The sequence below is a fragment of the Pelodiscus sinensis genome, chromosome 23, assembly GCF_049634645.1.
Source record: "Pelodiscus sinensis isolate JC-2024 chromosome 23, ASM4963464v1, whole genome shotgun sequence".
Classification (NCBI taxonomy): domain Eukaryota; kingdom Metazoa; phylum Chordata; order Testudines; family Trionychidae; genus Pelodiscus; species Pelodiscus sinensis.
This window is the reverse complement of record NC_134733.1, coordinates 14,880,521-14,898,440: the sequence shown is the minus strand read 5'-3', so window position 1 is coordinate 14,898,440 and position 17,920 is coordinate 14,880,521. Positions and strand designations below refer to the sequence as shown.

General features: G+C 49.1%; 1 long non-coding RNA gene across 2 annotated transcripts; it reads left to right on the top strand.

The window, feature by feature from the left end:
- The first annotated feature begins 4,343 nt into the window (after positions 1–4,343).
- Positions 4,344–17,817, top strand: LOC142819446 (uncharacterized). 2 transcript variants are annotated; one of them, XR_012897355.1, is made up of 5 exons: positions 4,344–4,428; positions 6,470–6,785; positions 8,005–8,126; positions 17,222–17,298; positions 17,718–17,817. It is a non-coding gene; the product is annotated as an uncharacterized LOC142819446 (long non-coding RNA). The 2 variants fall into 2 exon arrangements; XR_012897356.1 differs by lacking the exons at positions 4,344–4,428; positions 6,470–6,785; positions 8,005–8,126 and adding an exon at positions 8,143–10,652.
- Positions 17,818–17,920: the final 103 nt, after the last annotated feature.

Sequence of the window (17,920 nt, the reverse complement as noted above, 5' to 3'; positions counted from 1 at the left end):
GGAGGCCGCGCCGCGCCGCCCCACACGCTGCAGCCTGCGCCAGGCGAGAGCGTGCCCCGGCCATGGCCCGGCCCTGCCCTGCCGCTGCTGGGAAGGGCCGGGGCCGCCGCCAGCCTCGCTCGCTCCTTCCCCCGCGGGGCCGCGGGCGGGTGGCACCAGTGAAGGGCCAAGTGGGACGTCGCCCCGGGGCTAAAGGGTGAGCCCGGGCGCGCCTCCCACGCCCTGCCAGGGCGCAGCACCCGTGCGGGAGGAGGACCCAGGCGGGTAGGGGCCAGCAGCATTCTATGGGGGCAGATGGGCACCCTAAGGGGCAGGCCTGGGGACAGGCGGGCACCTTGGGGGATAGACCCACCAGGGCACCCAAGAAGAGAGGACGACGGCAGGCGGGGAATGCAGATGCTGGCACCAGCCCCACTGGGAAGATCCGGACGGCTGGGCACTCTAAGGCAGTGTTTATCAACCTTTTTTTTTATATATAATACCCCCTTTATATAAAAAAAGTTGTAAGTACCCCCAGTACCTACAGTGTTCAGACACACCAAAATTTGTTTCTACCATTGCAACACATTTGTTTAAACAACTTAGTTGTAGCCCAGCAAGCGATGAAATTTTTGGGTGTAAAAAGTACAGAAATAATAAAGCGCTATAAAACTTAAAGCACAAATTCAGTTTTCTCCAAGTTTCAGTTGTGTTCATGTATCCCTCCCTCCCGAAATTTTTCCTCAAGTACCCCTAAGGGTACTCATACCACTTGTTGAGAAACACTGCTCTAAGGGGCACACCTGGGGGTTGGCGGACACGTGAGGGCATTAACCCAGAAACCCAGATGAGCACTGTAAGAGGCAGAATCAGGAACAGACCCACGTGGGCACCCTAGGCAAGAGGACCAAAGCAGGTGGGCACCTGGCATGCAGGTGCTGGCATGCAGCCCTGGTGGGAAAATTTGAATTGCTGGGAACCCTAAAGGGCAGACCTGTGGGCCAGCAGGATGCCTAGGGAGCAGACCTGAGATAGGCAAGCACCGTGGGTGCTTAATTAAAGCGAAGACACAGCTATTAGGTGTGCACTTAGATTAACTAGGGCAGTGTTTCTCAACCAGTGGTATGAGTACTCTTAGGGGTACTCGAGAGACATCTGGGGGGTAGGTCAACACAACTGAAATTTGGAGAAAACTGAATTTTTGTTTTAAGTTTTACAGTGTTTTATTATTTTTGTACTTTTTACACCCAAAAATGTCATTGCCCGCTTGGCTACGATTAAGTTGTTTAAACAAATGTGTTGCAGTGGTAGAAACAAATTGTGTGTCTGAAAACTGTAGGTACTGAGGGTACTTGTAATTCTTTTCTTTCTTTTTTCTTTTTTTTTTAAAGGGGTACTTTATAAAAAAAGGTTGAGAAACACTGAACTAAGGTTTAACTTTAAGGAAACGACCCCTTCCTCCCCCCCCAAATCAGCAGTGAAGGTGAAGGATTTGCTGCCAGGGTTCTGGTGGCCGAGAAGGAAAGCAGCTTTGGACTGGGTTTTTTTTGTTGCTATCTTCCCTGCTTTTAGAGGGCAGAGTGTGAACTTGGGAGTGGTTACATGAGCAGCCTCATTCAGGCCAATGGGTGTCACTGCTCATTGCTGTACAGGAAGGCCCTGTACCATTACGGAAGCCAGTAACAGCACTCATTTTAGGGTCTGATCTGGTTCCCATTGAATTCTAAGGGAATTTTGTCATTGCCTTTAGTGGGTCACTCTTACATTGAGTAAGAGTATCAGAATCTTCCCCATTAATATATTACTCTTTGCATTACATTTCAGACAGTGTCTCTGTGTGTGTTACTGATTTATTAACATCCAAGGACACTTTAAATACTTTAAATACATTTTAAAGTGATACTTTAAAGCCCTTGTTATGCAGATTTTATTATTCGGTAAACACTTAAAATGCATTTCTTAATTATCTTACAAGGATAATTACTAATTACTAAAGATAACACTAATCTTACTCCTTGACTAACTCTTTCCCCCTTCCCCCCAAAATCTGAGACTGCTTGGAGACTAAAGGGCTACTTGGCATGAGGAATTCTATCACAATTTGGCCCGTATTGAATCATGAATATTTTAACACACAGGTCCGAATTATCCTTTTTATGTCGCCTCTCCATCTGTCTTTCCTAGAGGCCTGGTCCCCTTGATGTCTAAACAATGAGTGTTGTTTTGGGACAAGCTTTAAAGGAATCACTGACTATCTTAAATTAAAGCCAGATCACCAAGCAGGTTGAGTCACACAACTAGTTGCTTCAAATTGTTAATCCCAAAGACCCTTTGACTAGAAGGAGGGGATTGGAGCCCCCAGAGCAAATGGCAGGTCGCAGGCAGCTCCCACAGCTCAATGAATGCAGCCAGATTTACTCAGGCTGTTAACTTGATTAATTGAAATGAAGTTCCTCTAGAGAATCGGCATGTTCTTTGAGGTCAGGGTCACAATACTGAGATGCTTAATCAGATCTTTCCATTTAGCCCCTCTTAAGTAGGGTGGAATGCAGGCTTTCAAAGCAAGGTCTTTGGCGCCAAATTTCTGCTCTGTTTTCTACGTCTTCACATCCGTCATTGTTAAATAAAACATCTCCAAACCTGCAAATCCAATGCAGGTGAATTTTTTGCAACCAACAGTTCTGTCTAATTTTGATGTTATTGATTGTTTAGAGTGAGGCAGAATGGTGGGAAAAGGAGAATTACTCCCATAAAGTAATCCCTGCAGGAGCTAGAGGGTCGTGTTTGTGGATTGGTAATTCTTTTATGTAAATGAAACATTTAATTAGGGAGGGGGGTAGAGGGAGGATGAGGTTTTTATGATCCCCAAAACTTATGGTAAAAGTCGCTTTTTTATTGCAATTCAAGAGCATGTGACATTGCAAAATAACATGGATTGATTTGAATTTTTGCTTGCCTCTTCTAAGGGCCTGATCCTGTGCACACTAACTCATCAAGAGTTTGGCTATTTAACACATGGGCTGCGTCTAGATTGGCATGATTTTCCGGAAATGCTTTTACCGGAAAAGTTTTCTGTTAAAAGCATTTTTGGAACAGAGCGTCTAAATTGGCACGGACGCTTTTCCACAAAAGCACTTTTTGCGGAAAAGCGTCCGTGCCAATCTAGACGCGCTTTTCCGCAAATAAGCCCCGATCGCCATTTTCACAATTGGGGCTTTTTTGCGGAAAACAAATCTGAGCTGTCTACACTGGCCCTTTTGCTCAAAAGCTTTGCGCAAAAGGGACTTTTGCCTGAATGGGAGCAGAATAGTATTTCTGCAAGAAGCACTGATTTCTTACAGTAGGAAGTCAGTGCTTTTGCGGAAATTCAAGCGGCCAGTGTAGACAGCTGGCAAGTTTTTCCGGAAAAGCGGCTGATTTTCCAGAAAAACTGGCCAGTCTAGACACAGCCATGTAGTACTGGGCCATCAGTGTCATATGCAGACGTATAGACATTTAGGGCCCTATTCTGCTTCCATTGTGGTCCAAGATATATTTGTTTAGTACCAAGTAATTGTTTCTGTTTTGCCAAATAATGTTGGGTCACTCTCAGTCTCAATTTCATAAGATCTCAAGGTTTTAGATACAAAATCCTCATGCATCACATTGATACAAACTTTGCTTAAGCGTATCTTGCGATTGCAAAGTCCTGTAAATCTTGGGAAGACTGTTTTTTAAACACCTGATGCCCATTGATCAATTTTAAATGCATAAAGTTCAGGATAATGATCTGAGGGTATAGGCTTTGCTAAAGTGTACTTAAGAGATTCTGTTATTAGGGATAGCTGAGATTTTCCACTGCAACTGGGGCCTTATAAACATCTAATTTCCGGGAAGTGCTAAGTACCTGCCCCCTGAAAATCAGGCCTTTTTAAGTCACCTCCGGTTGCGAAGCCTGTAACGAAGGCACTAGTAGCCACTTTTGAAAATCTTGGCCTGCAGTTTTTAGCTTTTGTTTTTAACAAGTCCAATCAAGCTTCTATTCAGGTCAATTGCAGGTAGAAAATGCCTCTCATTGACTTCAGTGGGAGCTGAGAGCGTCCAGCATCGTGGCATGATTGGGCTCTGTGCGTTTCTGTCTGAAGCATCTCGTGATTGCACGTGAGCAACTGGGAGCAAGAAGCAACAATATTAATGGCACCTAGAGCGATGGGTCAGATGATGTCGCTGTTTTAAATCTTTACAAGAATGCAGTTCACTTTAGGAGTCTCCAAAGTTGCATGGAAAATTCTATCAGTGTGCATTGCCATGGTCAGCCACCTGTCAGTAACAGCCCTGCCCTTGATACAAAATCTGCATTGTGTCCGTTCCTTATTTCCTTGCTGCTTCTACTGAACCAGCTTCAAACAACTCAAATCTGTCTTTATGCTTCTGTTTATTTCCTGGTTTGTCAGCAGACTGAGGCCTGGGGTGAGTCAATCTTTTCTTTCCAAGTTAGGGTTTGTGAGCCGCATGCAGGACTGCCCACATCTGGTCGTGCATGTGATCTGGGCAGAAATGAGCCATTTTCCTTTGTGTCCCATTGATAAACACTTTTCTCAGGCAAATATTTGTGAACATGCATCTTGTTTCAAAGGATGGGAAAATGTCAAGGGCTAAACAGAAAAATAGTGGCAGATGAAGAAAGGAATGCAAATGTATTTTGATTTTGCAAAGGCACAAAGTGGGGTTTCTGACCAGACTTTTTGGTTTTTTAATTTGACAGCATTCTGGGGTTAAAAACAGCTGACAGATATTACATGCAAGGGCTTTGCGACAAGCACCCCTAAACCTAACAGACTGACAAGGACAGGTGAGGAATTCTTGAGCAGTGTGGGTGGGATGGTGTGAAGGCAAAAGCTATCCCTAGACATCTAAAATCAATTAGCAGCAGTTAGAGGCTATATTTAACATTGACTTCTGGAGGCCGGCAGACCATAGTTTATAGTTTCATCATTAAGACTGTTTATGTGTTTAGAGGCCTAGCCTGGAAAAAAATAGAGGAGATAAAAAAGAGTATCACTTTTCTAAGCAAAAGGAGATTGGTGGACCAGAACTTTTCCCTTGTATAGCAGCAGGAGTGGATTCGATTCGGATTCCAGGTACTGGTATAACCAAGATTAGAATCTAACCCTATATTGAGACATAGGGCCTGGTTTATTCAGGAGTGGATGAACTGAAGTCAGTAGAGTTAATGCCAGTACAAGTGAGGAGAGCATCAAGGCATAGTCTGCAAACTTTGCACTGCAATGGGAGGGATAGTATAATGGTTTGAGCAGTGGCCTGTTAAACCCAGGGTTGTGAGCCCAATCCTGGGGGGGGGTGGCATTTAGGAATCTGGGGCAAATCTGTCAGGGATGGTATTTGGTGAGGACAGGGGACTAGACTGATGACCTCTCAAAGCCCCTTCTAGTTTTATGAAATAGGTATATTCTGTACATAGCACTCACTCACCCACTGAAGTCAATGGGCTTGTTCTTTACTGCAAAGGTCATTTGAGTTATAACTCAAGTCTCATACACAAAAGGAAAAACATCAGTCACTTGAGTTTGGGAGTGCTTGTGTGAATAAATGCTACTTTCCAGGCTTAATGATTGCCAAATAGTCAGGCTAATGGTGTATAGCATGCACTTGTTTTTAGGGATGTGAAAGGTTAACCGGTAAGCATCACCCTTGACCATGATGCTTACTGGTCCCAGGGGGCTGCCTGGAGCAGGCCCTGTCTGCAGCAAGCCTGGGTGAGTGGCCTCCCCGCCTGCCCCCCTTTAACTGGTTAAACATCACATTACACAGTTACACGCTGTGGGCTCTGCAGTATAAAACGTTATATTCTGCAGACCGCAGCAAAGCCTCTCTGGGAGCTGGGCTGCCTGCCCCTGCTAGCCTGGCTCCCGGGAAGGTGGCTTTGCTGTGGCAGTGAACCTGCTTCCCTGGGAGCAGAGCTGGCAAAAGCTGCCAGACCTGCTTCAAGGGAGGCTTTGCTGCGGGCTCTGCAGCCAGCTCCCTGGGAGCGGGGCTGGCAGCCCCTCCCAGGCCCACTCCTGGGGAGCCAGCGTGTAACCAGTGGCAGGGGAGCTGGGCCTGGCACACCATGGACAGGTGCTGCCTCAGTAGTTCGTGCCTGCCATGGGCTCTGTGGGGCTGGAGTAGCCCCCTGTCTGGGTCAGGTGGGGAGTTGCTCCAACCCCTATTGGTTAACCAGAACCGGTAAGCATTACCCATTTAGGGTGATGTTTACTGGTTAATTGGTTAACCTTTCACATCCCTGTTCTAATCAGGAAGGTAATTTGTTTACTTTGTACATCTTCTGTGTGCATGGGTTTACTTAGCAAACCACAGATGATGCCTGATGAGGTGTAGAGCAAGTGATGTTTTCTGCTGTTTTATTGTTTTCTTTTCCTTAATGTGGAAACAGAAGGAATTTGATTTTAGCAAAACGACTATGAGCTTGCGTCTTTTGTTTCTTTTTAAGGCCAAGGCACCCCGCATCCTTGCAACGAGGTTCTTTAATCCCCTCCTAGGAAGTGGAAATGTACAACAACAAGAACACTCACGTGTGAATAGCAAAGGCAATGGGATGTATTAGTGTAAAACACTAAGATAATGCCCACATGGAAATTAGATTGATGGGCAGAACGACCACAATCAACAAATGACTTATTGATTGCACCTGGCTTCAGGAGCAGTTTTTAGCCAGTAAATATATAAACAGGATTTCTTCTCACATTGCTGCTGAGCGGTAGACGTCATAAGACCATTAGAACAGACATACTGACAGATGCTAACAGGTGAGTCAGACCAAAGGTCCATCTAGCCCAGTTGTCTGCTTTCCAACAGTGGCCAATGCCAAATGCTCCAGAGTCAATGAACACAATAGGACACTCATTGATCCATCCCCTGTCCTATAGTCCCAGCATCTGTCCGTCGGAGACCTAGGGATTACATCCCAGACCATCTTGGCCAATAGCCGTGACTATTAACCTGTCCATCATTTTTTTATTATTATTTTTAACAACCTTATGAAGATGAGAGAACAGAGCCACGCACCTAAGAGAGGAGATGGCACAAACATTATTTAAACTTCAAATCAACTGACACACATAATCTGGTTATTTTTGGTAGGGACCCCGAGTTCTGTGACCTGGTTATAAGGAGGGTAAATTCAGCTGCCTTGACGCAACTTAAGTTCTTTGCAAATAGCGAGCCATTCAAAACAACCCAGGAATGTGTTGCTCTACCAGTGAGATCTGCGCTGCAGACTTCACTGACTTCTGCCAAGCTGGGGTCTCGTTCGGTAACAGTGTACTTCGTTACAAGCATTGAAACAACCTGGCCTCTGGCTAGTGAAGAACTGGAACTGACTCTGTCCCCTTGTGTGTGTGAGATGCTAGAAACACAAGGTCAGTCTGCTAACAGATGACACAGCCAGTTCTTTTCGCAGCTTCTTCATCATTCACATTGCTGGTCGTTTACTCCCGTTAAAATAGCTGACAACATATATTAATGTAACGCAAACCACTGGCGCAGAGCAAAGTATTCTAAAAAGGGAGGCCTCTGCACATGGGTTGCAATTCAATCCCATTGTCACAGATTTTAATTCATAAAGATACTTCCTGTAAGCAGAGGGCGAAACAGGCAGCCCGCGAAAGCTAGCTAGTAGGCATGCTCATTTCTTCAACTTCTCCACCCAAATGGGGCAGACTTTCAAAAGAGCTCTGTGCTCAGCAGCTCCAGTTCTCAAATGACTCTGCCTTGATGGGCAAATGGGGCTTTTGATTGTGTTAGCTCAGATGAGTTAGCTGAACATGAGAAAAACTTTCTTAATGCTTGGGATGCAATTTGCGATTAGCTAACTATGTTGTAGCCTTAGCTTCATTACACTTGTAATATTCATTACAAGAATTATACCCCAGTATAATCATGTTAGTGAGGTGGTGTCTACACTACATGATGGATCGACACTGCAGGGATTGATCTACTGGCTGTTGATTTATCACATCTGCTTAGACCTGATAAATCGATCTACAAACACTCTCCCATCAACACCGGTACTCCACCAAGACGAGAAGAGTAGCTGGCATGGACAGGAGAGCAGCCTCTGTTGACCTTACTGCATGCAAGACACCATGGTGAGTATGTTGACTTCAAGTAGATTGATGGAACCGGTTAGTGTAGGCAAAGCATTACAGGGTGATTTTTTCACTTGGGACTATTTTGCCCGTATAAACAGTAGTGTGGATCCAGTTATTCCAGTATAAAAGTGTTTTAGGCCTTGTCTACACTACAGATGTTTGCCTGTGCTAAAATTAAGTGTCAGGGTCACATGTATAGGTCCAGTCTTAAGTGAGGCTTATTTTCTTTGTACAAGTTCTGCTCCCAAAATATACCACTCTGCCTTCAGTACAGAGAGCAGGAGGCCTGCTACAGAAGATCTGGTCCTACTGAAATACAGATTATGGTCCTGAACACAAATTCTGCCCAGGATAAATTAACTCTTATATCTTAGCTTTGATCATAAATGCTTTTAAAGCTTTTGGCTTCTCCCTGAGTTCTAAGGTTTCGGAGGCTTTCACTGTGAAATCTCAGAGGACTGGTTTGAGAGAGCTATGCCATACTGTTGGAGAATCAATTCCCACATCAGCTGATTCATCATTAAGAGCAAAGCTAAATTCATGCCTGGGACAGATGCATACACTTAGCACTGCAGAACTCAAAGCAAGCAATAGTTCAAATTGCTGAGTGGAGGACTGAAGAGAAGCTCCTGCTACTGAAAAATCTTCAGGACAGGGTCTTTGCAGAGCCATAGAACGGCTTCCCCTTGCAGAGTTTTTCACAGAACGGCCTATCTGGGGTGGGGTGCGCAGATGACTGGGAAATCTACACAACTCCTGCATCTCTGCATTGATTCTGGGCTTCATTTCTTTGGTTAATTGCTTTGCCTTCCTCCTACGCATAGTTCAATGGTGCATTGCTCCAGATACCTGCCCCTGCGGCACCCCCTCCCCCCACCACCACCATGAATAGGAGCTCCACAGCATGCAAGGGTATCATGCCACGCTTATGCAGCCCCCAGCTGCAACAGAGATTCCCCATTAGTCTCCAGTGGGAACTATGCTCCCACTGATTCCTGGACCCCAAAAGAATGTGTGTTTGGGGGGGGGGGGTAGGTTAGGGCAGTGCCTACTGTAAGCTAAGTGCTTAGGCAGTCACCCAGGAGAAATTCAGGTGCCACCTAGCTGATTAACAGAGCGCCCAACAGCCAGTCTCTCTCAGCATGTCCTTTTACTGGTGGTGCACATCTGTACATGCCTTGGTGCATGTAACAAAACATATTCCACCCATGAATGGAAAAAATTAGAGGGAACACTGGTTTGGGGATTCTGCCTCCACCCCCACCTTCCTCATGGGAATGGATTTATCTCCACTCTCAGATCCTGGGGGATGTCTCTCCCTCACCCCAGGCATCGTAATTCATAAAGAATGGGTAAAAGTGGAGTCAGTGTGGCTGAAGCAATCCAGCAATAGATGCGTTCCTGTTCCAGTTTCGGTATCCTATGTGCTTCACAAAGAGACATCTGGTTTCCATCACAGGAGCATGCACACCGCTTCTCCAGAAAGGCTCCCCGGGATCTCAGCCAACCTCAAGTTACTTTGTATTAACAGGTGCCTGCCCTCTTTGCACGGTGGAAAAGGGTAGCCCAGTGGAGGAGGGAGGGTGCTCTAGAGGTGAGGGAGCTGCCTGGAGAGAGGTGAGGGTGCTGGGGTTTAAGCACTTGAGCTCAAGCTTTGGTGCCTAAGCCTGGCGTTTAGGTGCCTCAATATTATTGTGGATCTGGACTTGCTTTAAAGGCAGGTGGGGGAAGAAGAAATCCCCAAGTTCTAATCCCAGCTGTGACACTGACACAGCCGCTGCACCAAATATAAAAATGAACTTTATCAGAGTGTTTAATATCCTTGGTTCTGATTAAGCTTTGCTTACCTATTACCATTCCTTGTAAGCACAACCTGCAAAGTCAGGTACTTTTCAGCCCAAGGAAGGGTGGAAGCATTGGATCCATCATTATCAATAATGGTAGCATTGGCTTAGTATTTTGTCATTAGCTCAGGGTCATTCACCTGCCTAGGTGGTTGGTATCATTAGTGGACTTTTTGAAGCAGACCCTGAATGAGCAAGATTAAACCCAGACATCCCTCTGCTTCATGGATGGAAAGTATCAGAGGGGTAGCCGTGTTAGTCTGAATCTGCAAAAGCGGCGAGGAGTCCTGTGGCACCTTGTGACGGGGCTAGCCTGCCCCACACTGAGCAGGAGGGAGGGGAGCCCGTTTATTGGGTAGAATATGCCCCTCCCCCACAGCCCTCCCGGGCATGCTCGAAGTGCAGCCTCACTATAAAAGGCTGCCGGGCTGCTCAGTTGGGGTGGACTGCCGGGGAGGAAGGAGCCTCTGCCCCAGCTGCAGGGTCGCAGCCGGACCTGCGGCCCGAACCAGAGCCGGAGGTGCCGCCGCCGCTCCTGCCACCATCCCTGGGCCGAGCACGCCCCAACGCCGACTCCAGGGGACCGCCCGCCCCGCTGCAGTGGACAACCCTTGCGCTGCTGCTCCAGAGACGGGACCGGCTGACGTTGCCGCCGCCGCCGCCAGCCCTGCATCGCCAGGTGGGACCACCGTAGGCCACAAGGCTGGGGTAGGAAGCACCCCAGTGGGCTCGGCGCATTTCGGGGAGGACCCCCCTGCTGAGCCAGTGGTGGGAACAACCCACCACTATTAGGGCCCTGGGTTGGGGTCCGGTGGAGAGGGAGGGCCCAGACCCCCCTACCCCAACCCCTCAGGGCACGGTCTAGGCCTCAGGGATTGTTGTGGCTGCTGGACTGGGCCTCAGGGCCTGCTTTAACCACAGACCAGACCTTAGGGTCTACGAGTGGGGGGGAACTGCTTTAATCACGGGGAGGAGAGAACGGGGCGGGGAGGACCCCGCCACACACCTTATAGACTAACTGGAGTGTTGGAGCATAAGCTTTCGTGGGAAAAGACCCACTTCGTCAGATGCATGTAGTGGAAATTTCCAGAGGCAGGTATAAATATGCAGGCAGGGGAGTTCTGGCCTGCATATTTATACCTCCCTCTGGAAATTTCCACTACATACATCTGACGAAGTGGGTCTTTGCCCACGAAAGCTTATGCTCCAACACTTTGGTTAGCCTATAAGGTGCCACAGGACTCCTCACTGCTCTTTCATGGATGGAGTTGGTTGGAAAAAGGAACTTCCTTTACCTTCACTGACAGAAAAATATGGGGAGCCTTCTCCCCCTTCATGTCCTATTTTTGCCCACCTCTCTGCACTTAGTGGCATGGGATAGGGGTTCTAGTTCAGATGGATTCTCCAGCAACTGAAGACAAAGGAATTTGGGATAAATAGCCCGAGTTAAAACTGAACCAGGACCTTCCTTCTGATCCAGCAAATGGACAAGCGGGAACCCAATCCTTCCTGGGAAGAGTTGGAAGGATTTTGGCTAGCTGAGGCCCATCAGACTGATGAGTGGTCCCTGGTAAGCTTTTAGCATGCTTATGGGATCTTTTATTGTTTCTATATGTCATCTCTATAATGCATTCACCTCAAGAATAAATGTGCTTGCTTCAAAAGATCTGTGGGGTACATTGCAAAATGCAGATACTGGTCTGTTCAGGTGGTCTGGCTTGCTAGGGATGTCACAGAATAGGCAAAGAACTGTGCAGCCTGGAAAGCCCTGCTCAGAAAGAGATGGAGGTGTCCACTCGAGAGAGGTGATGGCTGACGAGCTTGGAATCTAGAGCCGGTGTCCTTGATGGACCATCGGGGAGAAGTACAGGTACGGTGGCCCTGCATTGTGCCACCTATGAAAGTAGCCATGCGTGTGAAATGAATGGAAGCAGGATTCCTGGGGCAGTCATGAGAAAATCTGTTCTTCTGAGATCTTGTAGCCTGACGTGTCAACTAAGCTGCCTCCTGTTGGGGCTTCATGTTGAAATGTTCCAACCTTTTGCAGCCTGCTTCTCACTAGTCACATTCTCCCCTAACCTCGGGGATTCCATCAGTTTCTCCTGAAAGATCCAGATTCATCTGTGGCTTTCAGAGGGGTTGCATCAGGGATGGGCTTAGCCCAGTGTTTACTTACTGGCCCTCGAGGTCCACTAGCCCCGTGCCCATCTTCCACTGTCAAATCCTATATCTCACGGTAACAGCAATGCTAAAGAACTGGGATGTTTTGAGACTAGCCAGGAAATTATTTGTTCGAGCGGTCTTATAATATATGGATGATGGAACTCTACCACTGATGACCTGTCAGATAGAACTCTGGCTATGGGTGCTAGATGGGATGACACATTCATAGATAACAAACTTTCCTGTCAATCACCCTTGTTGTTATACCTGGCCTTGACGTGACAGTCATGGCTAACAACAGTTTTGATTGACGTGTATACGGATTGCGGAATATGGAATGTAAACAGAAACAGGCCTCCTCTCCGAGTGGACATACCCCTGTATATGCAGTTAAAAACCCTTTGCAAATACAGGCGTGTGTTAAAGTAACACGAGCTAAGCACCTCGCTGTAATGCTGTGCTGAAATTAACCTTGATTACTTGCCGGGGAATTGTAGGCTCACCGTTTTCTGTTAGTCTGCCCAGACTAGCTGCTAATAGCCTCCTTATCGAAATTCGGACATTGTAGGCCCTCTGCAGAGTCCATCACCAGCCATCAGGACTGTAACCAAAGCACAGCCTAGCATTTGCCCCATTCGCTGCCGCAAGATGCCACGTTCATCAAGCCAATTGGCTGGTAATGAGCTGTATGCCATGCGGTCCAGTTATCTGACACACTGTCTGGGGAACAGTAGAGGCCATCTCTCACCATAACTGCTCCCACACAGGATATATTTCTGGGGGTGATGGGACACACACACACATCATCAGGCTCCTCCAGGCTCTTGTCTTGGTGAGCACGGTTTTCAGAGGGGAGGTGACACTTGGGTTCTAGTGGGATTAAATGTTAGATGGAGCCTTCTCATTGATGGGTCACAAGGCCCTGCATGCCCACTCCTGTCTTGGCAAGAGCAGAAGTATAAAGGAGCAGACCCTGGGTGGGGAATGGGCATGTCTTGGGAGACATGGTCTTAAGCACATTGAGATGCTTAGCTCCCCCTAGCTTTTTGGCCATTGGATTAACCAGTGCGAGGCAGCAGTGCACCCAATCCTGCTCATCATGTGTGTTAGTGGACTGGACTAACACTAACAAATGGGCCCGACTGCAGGATCAGGGCCAGGGCCTGTTAAAGCTGCAACCCCAAGTCTGCATCGGCTTCTTTGCCATTAGTAAAAATCAAAGCGTCTCATTCAGTCCTGGATGGTTAAGCGAGGTTAGCAAAGCAGTGCATGCAACCCCCTGGACAAACTCCTCCAGGCCCTTCTAAAGGTACCGTTTATTAACCACAGTTCTTAAAGAAGGCAGGTTTGATGCTTTGCAGGGGTCGCTCTGTGCTTTGATCCAGGGCCCTCTGCCGCCTTTTCATCTTCTCTTTCAACGCACTCAGTTATTTTACGAGAGCGATAGAATCCAGACAGATCTGTCTCCCAGGAGGGGAGTGCAGGGTGGTGGCAGAGCAGGAGGAAGCGGGGAAGTCAGCATGTAGATCAACTACAGGCTGGGGCACGCTCTGGGATGTAGCTTCAGGGAAGTTATTCATCTTTCAATTCACCCTGGGGGTTTCTCGGCCTCATTTTCCCATGGCTAAGGCTATTATTTCAGTCATTGTGAAGGTATCCTGTCGGAGCTGTCAGCCTGGGAGTGGCCCACCTCCCCCGTGACACAGGGCAGAAGGCATGGGAAAGTGTCGGCCTGCCAAGCCTGCACGCTAAGAGCGGAGGCTGCTTGCCTCACGCTGGAAACTTGCCTGCGGCATATTGTTAATGTCATTACAACACTTACACACAGTCAGCGGGTTTCACCTATCAACCTGCCTCCCAAGGAAGGGAAGGAGAAGAGAAATGGGCGTCTGGAGTCAGCGGAGAGTTGACAAACCTGGAGCCAGCAGCCATGTGCCCTTTTTACCTTCTGCCGGGCGGTTTCGTAGGCTCCACCCTGACCTCACAGGGAGTCATCTGGGGCTGAGGCTCCTTAGCAATGCAGCCAGGCCCAGTCTTAGGGGCCAGGCAGGCTGGGCCCATGCCCAGGGCACCATAGCCAGGGGGTGAGGGGCAACCGGGCATGGATGTTTCTGGGCAAAGGGGGTGAAGAGATGGGGGGGGCATGCTGGAAGCCCAGGGCTGGGGGCACAGGTGGCAGGAAAGTGCCGGGGTTGGGCTGAAGGGGGCGCTGTGCCAAGGTCAGGGGCTAGTGGTTAAGAGAGCACAGGATGGGGGTGCAGGGGTAGGGAGCCCATGGTGCCAGGGGAAATGGGTGGTGCTTTGCCCACGGGGTGGGAGCACCAAAACACAAGTTTGCTCAAGGTGCCATTTTCCCTAAGGTTGGCCCTGCATGCAGCAGGTGTGCATGGGGTGGGGGCATGTGGGATGGGTTGGGATGGCTCCCCCATCACACCAGTGCCCGTAATAGGAAACCTCAGGAGGAGGTGACACAAAGGCCTGGCAACGCTAAGCACTTCTGGGCAGTCTGTGGAGAGTTCGGGACGCCCATCCTCCACTTCCAACCCTGACCCGTGTCTGGGCTACACGGTCAAGGCCTGATCCGGCTTGGCTTCAAGCCAATGGAAAATTCCCTTGGCACCTCTGAGCACTTGCAGTCCAGGGGAGTTCAGGCTGCTCCAGCTGAATGCACAAGGTGCCGAACACCCTCTGCTCTCACGGAAGCCATGGGCACCAAGCTCTGGGAGGTGAGGACACAGCCCCTGGAAGGATCGGGCGCAACATGCACAGGCCTTCTCAGGATCTAGCTGCAATGGAAAAGAGAGAGAGAAATCAGAATGAATTAGAAACAAATATTCAGAAATGGATCTTGTTATCGATCTTATCTAAGCCCTGGTCTTCCTGTTCCAGGGGGCTTGCTATGGGTCAAAAGGTCCAGGCTGAAGGAGAGCTCTCTATCAGCTCAAAAACTGGTCTCTCATCTCTTCCCAACCAAAGCTGGATCAATAAAAGATACAACCTCACCCACCTTGTATTGCTAATATTCTGGAACCACCACGCAGTGTTCTCGCTATTTTTCTATTCATATGCAGAATAAATTTTGTTATGCACACTGAGGCATGTACCGATGTGCACCACCTCGAGAAAAACATGCTGCCGGCTGTAGGCACTGTGGGTGCTCTGCTAATCAGCTGGACAGCATTTTAATCTCTCCTGGGTGGCCACCCAAGTGCTCAGCTGTTGCCACGGCTACACCACCGCACACAACAGAGCTTCCCCAGTCAGATAAAGCTGGCAAGAGGAAGCTGTCAAAAGATTTCCTCTCAGCCCCCTACACCTCCAGCGCTCTCCCCAAGTCCCTTTCCGTTTGCATTTCAGGGCTTTCGCCCCATGACTAGTTTGAGATCAACACCCTCTGGCAAAAAGCTGCTCTGGCCCAGCTTAGGAGGAAGGAATTTACTCTGACAATTTAAAACATTTAAAATGGACCCTCCTGTGATACAGGGGCTTGGGATTGGAAAATGGAGTCTTTAGCTGCTGGATGGGAGCCAGCTCTAGCTGGTAGTGACCTATTATGTACTTGTATTACAGTACAGGTTGAACCTCTCCAAACCAGGACTCTCTGGTCCAGATGTTCCAGGACCAGAGAGTCCCAGTGGAGAGCTGGTGGCTGGGAAGCCTGTGGGCTGCTAGGGCAGCAGGAGTCCAGGGTGCCACAGCAGGACTGCCCAGTGGGACAGGCACAGTGGGGGGACTGGTGGCAGGGGGGAAGCTGGTGGAGGCCAGCAGCCAGGCCAGGGCTAGGGGTACAGTAGCAGGGGAGCCAGGAATGACTTCCCCGGTCCAGCAAAATCCCTCCTCCAGGTCTGGTCAGGTCTCAAGAATACCTGGCCTAGGAGATCCAACCTGCAGCACCTAGAGGCCCCAAATGAGATGAAGGCCTGTTGCACTAGCCACAGTGCAGATATGTTCGAAGAGATACTCCCAGTCCCAAAGAGGGGACAGTCTAAACAGAAGAGAACCTAGATTGCCTGACGCCATGTCCAAGACATCAGATGACTCTGCCTGCTCTCATTGGGGAGAGAAAGGGTGTTGGGTGCAGCTCACAGCAGTGGCACGGGAACATTTTAAAAAGTGGGGGCACTGAGCCCTCTTGCCCCATCCACCCCCAAACCCAGCTGGGGCCAAGGGCAAACCTCTGGCACATGGGGCCAGCAGCTGGGACGCTGGGTTCTCAGGTGCCGGCCCGTGTGCCAGTGGTTCTGCTGGCCCCCGGCACATGAGGCTGTAACTGAGACCCCAGTGCATGAGCTGGCAGCAGAGCCCATGGCATGTGGGGTGGCAGCCGAGAAACCAGCATGTGGGGCTAGCAGCTGAAAACCTGGTCTGCAGGAGTGAGGCCAGGAGCCCAGGGGTGCTGCAGCACCCTCTGTACCTCTGGTTCCCATGCCTATGGCTCAGTCTTTTCCATGACCACCTGATCCATGCCAGGACTCAGGGAGACTGACATCAGTCTCTGGCTTCAGGTTGTGTTTCATTAACCTGGGATCTAGGGCAGCTGTTTTCTAACTTTTTTTTTCTCCTGACCCAGTTGAAGAAAATTGTTGATGCTGCGACCCAACCTCATTTGACTGGAGTGTGGGCTCCAGGGTGGGGCTGAGGAGGAGAGCTTGGGGGGCTCTGACTTTGGGGGTGAGTCATGGCTGGGGCAGAAGGGACTTAACTTAGAGTGGCTCCCAGTCAGTGGTGCTAAGGCAGCTTTTTTGCCTCTCCTGCCACCACAGACCATGCTGCACTCCACAAGCAGCCAGCAGCAGGTTCTAGCCCATGGGAGTGCGGAGCTAGTGCTCAGAACAGGGCAATGCGTGGAGCCCTGTGTGCTCCCTCCCACCTAGGAGCCGGGCCTGTTGCCAGCCACTTCTGGGGTACAGCACAGTCTTAGCATCCCCTCTGGTCACCCTGCAACAATGAGACCCAGAGTCTGACATTCCACAGCCCAGTACTGGGTTGCCACCCGTAGTGTGAAAACCACTGATCTAGAAAACCTGAGGGAGCCGTGTCCAGCAGCCTGAAATAAAGAACCGCTCTCCTCTTCCTCACAAACAGGCTGTAGGACAGAAGGGACGGCACTGTGAGTCAGAGCTCGTGAGCGTGCACGGCAGCCCTTCTCAATGTTTATGCAAGTAACTTTTCTTTTCCTTTGAACGCATGGAGCCCCTTAAATCAAATCAAACTCAGGTTCGGCAGGGAGTGAGGGGGGAAATCCGGAGCTGCTTGGGGCAAAACCTAATGTGTTAAGCGCTGAGATATAATCCAGATGTGGAAATCTCCAGGGCCACGCTTGGTCTTTGAGCAGCTCGTTTGACACCTCTGCTTTAAACATTAAAAGTCCCACTGGAGAGGAAATCCTCATGGTGAGTTATGTGCTATTTATGGAGGGGGCTCTGTGCAGCCCTTGAAAATGTTCTTAATAAAATCTGGGCTAACAGTAAATTATGAGCATCGGCTAGGAAAGGGGATTTATATTTTAAGGCAGCTGGCTTTATGTTTGGGGATTTTTTTTTAAATGCTGGATGGATATAAAAATCTCTCTGCCTCCTAGGAACGAGGGAATGCAGAGGAGGCCAAGAAGAGTGTGTGAAAGCTTCAGGCCCCATTTGGAAAAGCACTTGAGAGGCAATAAAACAATGTTTCTCCAGCTACATGGGCTGCATATGAGAGCAGTGGCTTCCACCCCCTTCCCCAAGTCAGATGGTCGGCACCTACAGCACTTTCTGGCTGGATGTCCTGACTTCCTCTGCAGGG